The following is a 9,532-nucleotide window of genomic DNA, read 5'->3' as shown; positions in this document are numbered from 1 at the left end:
TCCTTTTTACTTTTGAGTAGTATTCCACTGAATGGATATACCACAGTTTATCCTTTAGGTAGTTGAAAGACATTTTGGGCCATTTCCATGTTTTGGCAATTATAAATAATGCTACTATAAATATTCCAGTACAAATTTTTATGTGAAAATAGTTTTCATTTCACTTTCAGTACCTAACAGTATAATTATAGAGTTTTATAGTAAGTATACACTTAATCTCATAAGAAACCAGCAAACTATTTTCCAGAGTGGTTGTGGCATTTTTGCATTCTCATCAGCAGTATATGAGTATGTTGGTGGCTCTATATCTTCACCAACACTTGGTGTTGGTGTTTTCATTTTTCTAATGACTAATGTTATTGAGTATCTTTTCATGAGCTTATTTGCCATCTATATCTTCTTTGGTGTTTAAATATCTCCTTGCTGTTTAAATATTTTACCCATTTTAGAAGACATGAATAGATATTTCTCCAAAGAAGACATCCAGATGGCCAACAGGCACATGAAAATGTGCTCAACATCACTCATCATCAGGGAAATGCAAATCAAAACTACAATGAGATATCACATCACACCTGTCAGAATGGCTAAAATTAACAATACAAAAAACAACTAAGTGTTGGCAAGGATATGGAGAAAGGAGAACCCTCTCACATTGTTCATGGGAATGCAAACTTATGCAGTCACTGTGGAAAAAAGTGACTTAACTTTTAACTTCAAAAAGTTAAAAATCGAACTATCCTATGATCTGGAAATCACTACTGGGTATTTTCCCAAAGAATATGAGAACGCTAATGTGAAAATACATATGCACCCCTGTGTTTATGGCATCATCATTTACAATAGCCAAATTATGGAAGCAGTCCAAGTGTCCATCCACAAATGTATGGAAAAAAAAGAAGTGAGATATATACATTATTACTCAGCCATAAAAAAGAATGAAATCTTGCCATTTGCAACAACATGGATGGATCTAGAGAGTATAAGGCTAACCTAAATGAGCAGAGAAAGACAAACACCATATGATTTCACTTACATGTAAAATTTAAGAAACAAAACAAACAAAGGGGAAAAAAAAGACAAAGCAGAAAACATAGAGTTTTCTTAACTATAGAGAACTGATGGTTACCAGAGGGCAGGTGGGTGGGGGGTGGGTGAAATAGGTGAAGGGATTAAGAGGACGCTTATCATAATGAGCACTGAATAATATATAGAATTATTGAATCACTGTAGTGTACACCTGAAACTAATATAACCCTATATGTTAACGACACTGAGGGGCACCTGGATGGTTCAGTTGGTTAAATGTCCAACTTTTAGTTTCAGCTCAAGTAATGATCTCATGGGTTGTGGGATCAGGTCCTGCATCTGGCTCCACACTCAACTTGAAGATTCTCTCCCTCTGCCCCTCCCCCCTTAAATAAATAAATGTTTTTCTAAAAAAAAGAACTACACTGAAATTAAGATAAAATCTAAATAAATAAATATATAGGTTGACCATTTTATGTAATTGGATTGTTTTTTCTACACTTGATCTTAGCCAAAAGGCCGAGAAGCGATTGGATTGTTTTTTCTTATTAGTGAGTTTGAGAGTGCTTTATGCATTCTGAATACAAGTTCTTTATCAGATACATGTTTTGCAAATATTTTTCCCAATTTTTGTTTTGAATAGCAGAAGTAGTTTGTTTTGAAGAGCCAAAGTATTTAATTTTGATGAAGGCAATTATCAATATTTTTTTCAGGGATCATGCTTTTGATGTTATATCTAAGAAATCTTTGTGTAGAAGAGGAGCAAGATGGCAGAGGAGTAGGAGACCTAAATTTCATCTGGACCCAGGAATTCAGCTAGATAGCTATCAAACCATTCTGAACACCTACAAATTCAACAGGAGATTGAAGAAAAGAATAGCAGCAACTCTCTGAACAGAAAAATGACCACTTTCTGGAAGGTAGAACATGCGGAGAAGTGAATCCAAGGCGATATTTGGGAAGATAGTCGGTGGGGGAGGGAGACTCTGTCAGCCGCTACTGGCAAGTGATAGAGCAGCGGAGCACAAAATCGGAACTTTTAGAAGTCTGCTCCGCTGAGAGACGTCGCTCCAGTGGCTAAGCAGGTGGTGGAACCCTCACTGGGACAGTGTGGTCTCAGGACCCTCGGGGTCACAGAAAGACCAGGGGTGCCTGAGTACGGCAGAGGTCCCAGGTATTGGAGCGGGGAAGCTGGCTGCAGAGATGGAGCCGAGGAGTAGGCGCTCAGCTCAGGGTTGCCATAAACCATGATCTGTGGCACAGTCGGGCCACTGCTCCTCCAGCAAGGACCCAACAAGCGGCAGATCCGGGGAGACTCCCCTTCCTCACCCAGGAGGAGCGGTGCGGGAGCGCACCACAGGGATCTGCTGGGTTTGGAGACTCCACACCGGGTCAGATGCCAGAGATAGAAACGCTCGGTCACAAGCCGGGTGAGCACGGAATGTGGCTGGAGACCGGGGACACAGGAGTGATGGACTGCTTTTCTCTGGGTGCTTGCTGAGGAGTGGGGCCCCAAGTTCTTGGCTCCTCTGGGCCGAGGTTGGGAGGCTGCCATTTTCACTCTCATCCTCCAAAGCTGTACGGAAAGCTTGCAGGGAACAAAAGCTCCCAAGAGCAAACCTGAGCAGATTACTTAGCCAGGACCTGGTAAGGGCGGGGCAATTCCGCCTCCGGAAAAGACATTTGGGAACCACGGCAACAGGCCCTTCCCCCAGATGATCAGCAAGAACAGCCAGCCAAGACCAAGTTTACTGATCAATGAGAATGGCCAAACTCCAGCACTAGGGGTATACAGCACACAGAATTCATGGCATTTTTCCCCCTGATTCGTTAGTCTTTCAAAATTAATTTTTTTAATTTTGTTTTTTTCTTTTTCTAAGTTTTTTGAATTTTTCTATTTCCCTTTTTCAACCAACATTTTATCAATCCCTTTTTAAAAAATCTTTTTTATTTTTCATTTTTAGAGTCATATTCTATCCCTTTATTGTAGTGAACCTTATTTGTGTGTGTGTGTGTGTATATATATATATATATATATATATATATATATATATATATATATATAAGTTGTTCTCTCTTTAAAATTTTGGGATACAGTTTCTTCTAACAGACCATAATATACCCTAAATCTCTAGTGTATGTCTTTGTTCTTGTCTCCTGCCTGATCACATTCTCTCCCCCACCCTTTTTTTTAATTTCTGTTTTTTCTTTTTTCAACCAACTTCTTATCTTATCAATTGCTTTTATAAAATCTTTTATAATTTTCATCATTACAGTCATATTCCATCCCTTCATTGTATTTACCCTTATTTCTGAACATATATAAGTTTTTCTTTCTTTAAATTTTTGGGAGGTACTTTCTTCTAACATACCAAAATATGCACAAAATCTAGTGTGTGGCACTGATCTATGCACCAGCCTGATCATATTTGATCATATTCTTTTTTTTTTTCTTTTTTCTTTCTTTCCCTTTCTTTTCCCTGGTGTCAGGCCTAATCTGATTTGTTTAGTGTATATTTTCCTGGGGTCATTGTTACACTGTTAGCATTTTGTTCTCTCATTCATCTATTCTCCTCTGGACAAAATGACAAGGCAGGAAAAACTCACCTCAAAAAAAAAGAACAAGAGGCAGTACCGACTGCCAGGGACTTAATCAATACGGACATTAGTAAGATGTCAGAACTAGAGTTCAGAATGATGATTATAAAGATACTAGCTGGGCTTGATAAAAGCATGGAAGATACTAGAGAAACCCTTTCTGGAGAAATAGAAGAACTAAAATCAAGCTAAGTCGAAATCAAAAAGGCTATTAAGGAGGTGCAATCAAAAATGGAAGCTCTAACTGCTAGGATAAAGGAGGCAGAAGAGAGAATTAGTGATATAGAAGACCAAATGATGGAGAATAAAGGAGTTGAGAAAAAGAGAGATAAACCACTACTGGATCACATTCGAGAGATAAGTGATATCATAAGATGAAATAATATTAGAATAATTGGGATCCCAGAAGAAGGAAAAAGAGAGGGGCAGAAGGTATATTGGAGCAAATTATAGAAGAGAACTTCCCTAATTTGGGGAAGGAAACAGGCATCAAAATCCAGGAGGCACAGAGAACCACCCTCAAAATCAATAAAAATAGGTCAACACACCAAAATCTAATAGCAAAACTTACAAGTCTCAGAGACAAAGAGAAAATCCTGAAAGCAGCTCAAGACAAGAGGTATGTAACCTACAATGGTAGAAACATTAGATTGGCAACAGACCTATCCACAGAGACCTGGCAGGCCAGAAAGGACTGGCATGATATATTCAGAGCATTAAATGAGAAAAATATGCAGCCAAGAATACTATATCCAGCTAGGCTGTCATTGAAAATAGGAGAGATAAAAAGCTTCCAGAACAAACAAAAACTAAAAGAATTTGTAAACATGAAACCAGCCCTACAAGAAATATTGAAAGGGGTCCTCTAAGCAAAGAGAGAGACTAAAAATAACATAGACCAGAAAGGAACAGAGATCATATACAGTAACAGTCACCTTACAGGCAATACAGTGGCACTAAATTCATATCTTTCAATAATTACCCTGAATATAAATGGGCTAAATGCCCCAATCAAAAGACACAGGCTATCAGATTGGATAAAAAAAAAAAAACACAAGATCCATCGATGTGCTGCCTGCAAGAGACTCATTTTAGACCCAAAGACACCTCCAGATTAGAAGTGAGGGGATGGAAAATCATTTACCATGCTAATGGATACCAAAAGAAAGCTGGGTGGCAATCCTTATATCAGACAAATTAGATTTTAAACCAAAGACTGTAATAAAAGGTGAGGAAGGACACTATATCCTACTTAAAGGGTGTATCCAACAAGAAGATCTAACAATTGTAAATATCTATGCCCCAATATGGGAGCAGCGAATTATATAAGGCAATTAATAATAAAAGCAAAGAAACACATTGACAACAATACAATAATAGTGGGGGACTTTAACACCCCCTTCACTGAAATGGGCAGATCATCTAAGCAAAAGATCAACAAGGAAATAAAGACTTTAAATGACACACTGGACCAGATGGACTTCACAGATATATTCAGAACACTCCATCCCAAAGCAACAGAATACACATTCTTTTCTAGTGCCCATGGGACATTCTCCAGAATAGATCACATCCTAGGTCACAAATCAGGTCTCAACTGGCACCAAAAGACTGGGATCATTCCCTGCATGTTTTCAGACCACAATGCTTTGAAACTAGAACTCAAGCACAAAAGGAAAGTCAAAAAGAACTCAAATACAAGGAGGCTAAAGAGCATCCTACTAAAGAATGAATGGTCAGCCAGGAAAGTAAAGAAGCTAAAATATTCGTGGAAACAAATGCAAATGAAAACACAACTGTTCAAAATCTTTGGGATGCAGCAAAGGCAGTCCTAAGAGGAAAGTATATAGCAATACAAGCCTTCCTCAAGAAACAAGAAAGGTCTCAAATACACAACCTAACCCTACAACTAAAGGATCTGGAGAAAGAACAGCAAATAAAGCCTAAACCCAGCAGAAGAGAAATAGTAAAGATCAGAGCAGAAATCAATGAAAAGAAACCAAAAGAACAGTAGAACAGGTCAACAAACTAGGAGCTGGTCCTTTAAAAGAATTAACAAGACTGATAAACCCCTGGCCAGACTTATCAAAAAGAAAAGAGAAGTGAGCCAAATAAATAAAATCATGAATGAAAGAGGAGAGATCACAACCAACAGCAAATACAAACAATTATAAGAACATATTATGGGCAACTATATGCCAGCAAATTAGATAATCTGGAAGCAATGGATGCATTCCTAGCCATGTATAAACTACCAAAACTGTACCAGGAAGAAATAGAAAACCTGAACAGACCCATAACCACTAAGGAAATTAAAGCAGTAATCAAAACCTTCCCAACAAACAAGAGCCCAGGGCCAGATGGCTTCCCAGGGGAATTCTACCAAACATTTAAAGAAGAATTAATACCTATTCTTCTGAAACTGTTCCAAAAAATAGAAATGGAAGGAAACCTTCCAAACTCATTTTATGAGGCCAGCATTACCTTGACCCCCAAACCAGACAAAGACCCCAACAAAAAGGAGAATTACAGACCAAAATCCTTGATGAACATGGATGCAAAAATTCTCACCAGAATACCAGCCAATATGATCCAACAGTACATTAAAAGGATTATTCACCACAACCAAGTGGGATTTATCCCTGGGCTGCAAGGTGGGTTCAACATCTGCAAATCAATGTTATACAATACATTAATAAAAGAAAGAACAAGAACCATATGACCCTCTCAATAGATGCAGAAAAAGCATTTGACAAAGTACAGCATCTTTCTTGGTTAAAACTCTTCAGAGTGTAGGGATACAGGGTACATACCTCAATATCGTAAAAGCCATCTATGAAAAACCCACAGCAAATATCATTCTCAATGGGGAAAAACTGAGAGCTTTCCCCCTAAGGTCAGGAACATGGCAGGGATGTCCACTCTCACCACTCCTATTCAGCATAATACTAGAAGTCCCAGCCACAGCAATCAGACAACAAAAAGAAATAAAAGGCATCTGAATTGGCAAAGAAGTCAAGTTCTCACTCTTTGCAATTGATATGATACTTTATGGGGAAAACCCAAAAGACTCCACCCCAAAACTGCTAGAACTCATAGAGGAATTCAGTAAAGTGGCAGGATATAAAAGCAATGCACAGAAATCAGTTGCATTTCTACCAAGAACAAGACAGAAGAAAAAGAAATTAAAGTGTCGGTCCCATTTACAATTGCACCCAAAACCATAAGATACCTAGGAATAAATCTAACCAAAGAGGCAAAGAATCTGTACTCAGAAAACTCTAAAATACTCATGAAAGAAATTGAGGAAGACAGAAAGAAATGGAAAAACATTCTATGCTCATGGATTGGAAGAACAAATATTGTGAAGATGTCAATGCTACCTAGAGCAACATACACATTTAATGCAATACCTATCAAAATACCATCTACTTTTTTCAAAGAAATGGAACAAAGAATCCTAAAATTTGTATGGAACCAGAAAAGACCCCGAATAGCCAGAGGAATGTTGAAAGAGAAAAGCAAAGCCGGTGGTATCACAATTCCAGACTTCAAGCTCTATTACAAAGCAGTCATCATCAAGACAGTATGGTACTGGCACAAAACTATGCAGAAGAATAAAACTGGACCATTTCCTTATACCACACACAAAAATAGACTCAAAATGGATGAAAGACCTACATGTGAGACAGGAATCCATCAAAATCCTAGAGGAGGACACAGGCAGCAATCCCTTTGACCTCAGCCACAGCAACTTCTTCCTAAAAACATTGCCAAAGGCAAGGGAAGCAAGGGCAAAAATGAACTATTGGGACTTCATCAAGATAAAAAGCTTTTGCACAGCAAAGGAAACAGTCAACAAAACCAAAAGATAACTGACAGAATGGGAGAAGATATTTGCCAATGACATATCAGATAAAGGGCTAGTATCCAAAATCTATAAAGAACTTATTAAACTCAACACCCAAAGACAAATAATCCAATCAAGAAATGGGCAGAAGACATGAACAGACATTTTTCCAAAGAAGACATCCAAATGGCCAACAGACACATGAAAAAGTGCTCAACATTGCTCAGTATCAGGTAAATACATATCAAAACCTCAATGAGATACCACCTCACACCAGTCAGAATGGCTAAAATTAACAAGTCAGGAAACGACAGATGTTGGTGAGGATGCGGAGAAAGGGGAACCCTCCTACACTGTTGGTGGGAATGCAAGCTGGTGCAGCCACTCTGGAAAACAGTATGGAGGTTCCTCAAAAATTTGAAAATAGAGCTACCCTCCAACCCAGCAATTGCACTACTGGGTATTACCCCAAAGATACAAATATAGGAATCCGAAGGGGTACATGCACCCCGAAGTTTATAGCAGCAATGTCCACAATAGCCAAACTATGCTAATAGCCAAGATATCCATCAACAGATGAATGGATAAAGAAGTGGTATATATATACAATGGAATATTATGCAGCCATCAAAAAAAAAAAAAAAACGAAATCTTGCCATTTGCAACGACATGGATGGAACTGGAGGGTATTATACTAAGTGAAATAAGTGAATCAGAGAAAGACATGTATCATATGACCTCACTGATATGAGGAATTCTTAATCTCAGGGAACAAACTGAGGGTTGCTGGAGAGGTGGGGTTTGGGAGGGATGGGGTGGCTGGGTGATAGTCATTGGGGAGGGTATGTGCTATGGTGAGCGCTGTGAATTGTGTAAGACTGATGAATCACAGACCTGTACCTCTGAAACAAATAATACATTATATGTCAACAAGAAAAAAAAAAGAAGAAGAAGAAGATAGTAGTAAGGGAAAAATGAAGGGGGGGAAATCAGAGGGGGAGACGAACCATGAGAAACTATGGACTCTGAGAAACAAACTGAGGGTTCTAGAGGTAGGGGAATGGGTTAGCCTGGTGATGGGTATTAAAGAGGGCACATATTGTATGGAGCACTGGGTGTTATACACAAACAATGAATCATGGAACACTACATCAAAAACTAATGATGTAATGTATGGTGATTACCATAACATAATAAAAAAATAAATTCATTTAAAAACAATTTTAAAAAAAGAAATCTTTGTGTAACCCAAGGTCACAAAGATTTTCTTCTATGTTCTTTAAAATTTGTGTAGTTTTCGATTTCACTTTAAGTTCTATAATCCGTTTTTATTTAATTTTTTATATATGGTAGAAAATATGGATCGATTCATTTTTATATATGAATGTGCAATTGTTCCAGCACATGCAGATATACATATACATATTTCTTTACCTACTCTATCCACTTGTTCTACATTGAACTGTTTTTACACATTTGTCAAAAAATCAACTGATCATTTACATGTGGGTCTACTACCAGACCCTCTGTTCTTGATTTACACATCTATTCTTTCATCAGTATCCTTGGTCTGTTTTTTAAAGGAACTTTCACTAGATATGTACATTACCACCTTGTTTTTGTGCTGCTCTGGGCATGGTATAGATCAGAAGAGAAACTATTTTCTAAAGAATGTATTTTCTGAGCCTTAGCTCTGCATTACCATCAAACAATGTCCCTCCAACTGTTTTAGTAAACATGTAGACTTTCCTTTGGGATCTTTTTTACTTTTTTTTATTCAAGTCCTTCCTATTGTTTTGCTATAGAAAAAGCATTAGGATAAAGTTATCCATCTGAAGATGACAATAAAAGGAAACTCCCTTAAGCAAGCTAACCAAGGGTCCAAGAGATGCTCTACTTTTTTTCTGTATGTCCAGTGGCCCTCAACCACTGCCAAACACAGAAACACACAGACATGCACACATACATTTATTGGCTGATCACAAATTCTTCTCCCCACCTTCATCCTAGTATTCTCACTCAACTTTTTTTTCTATAAAATCCTCATCTGGGGGA

General features: G+C 37.9%; 1 pseudogene; it reads right to left on the bottom strand.

Annotated features, from left to right (window-relative positions):
• Positions 1 to 1,404: 1,404 nt before the first annotated feature.
• LOC113926152 lies at positions 1,405 to 1,560 on the bottom strand (annotated as a pseudogene).
• Between the last annotated feature and the right edge of the window lie 7,972 nt (positions 1,561 to 9,532).

The sequence above is a fragment of the Zalophus californianus genome, chromosome 2 (genome assembly GCF_009762305.2).
Source record: "Zalophus californianus isolate mZalCal1 chromosome 2, mZalCal1.pri.v2, whole genome shotgun sequence".
Lineage (NCBI taxonomy): Eukaryota > Metazoa > Chordata > Mammalia > Carnivora > Otariidae > Zalophus > Zalophus californianus.
This window is presented reverse-complemented; position numbering and strand designations above follow the sequence as displayed.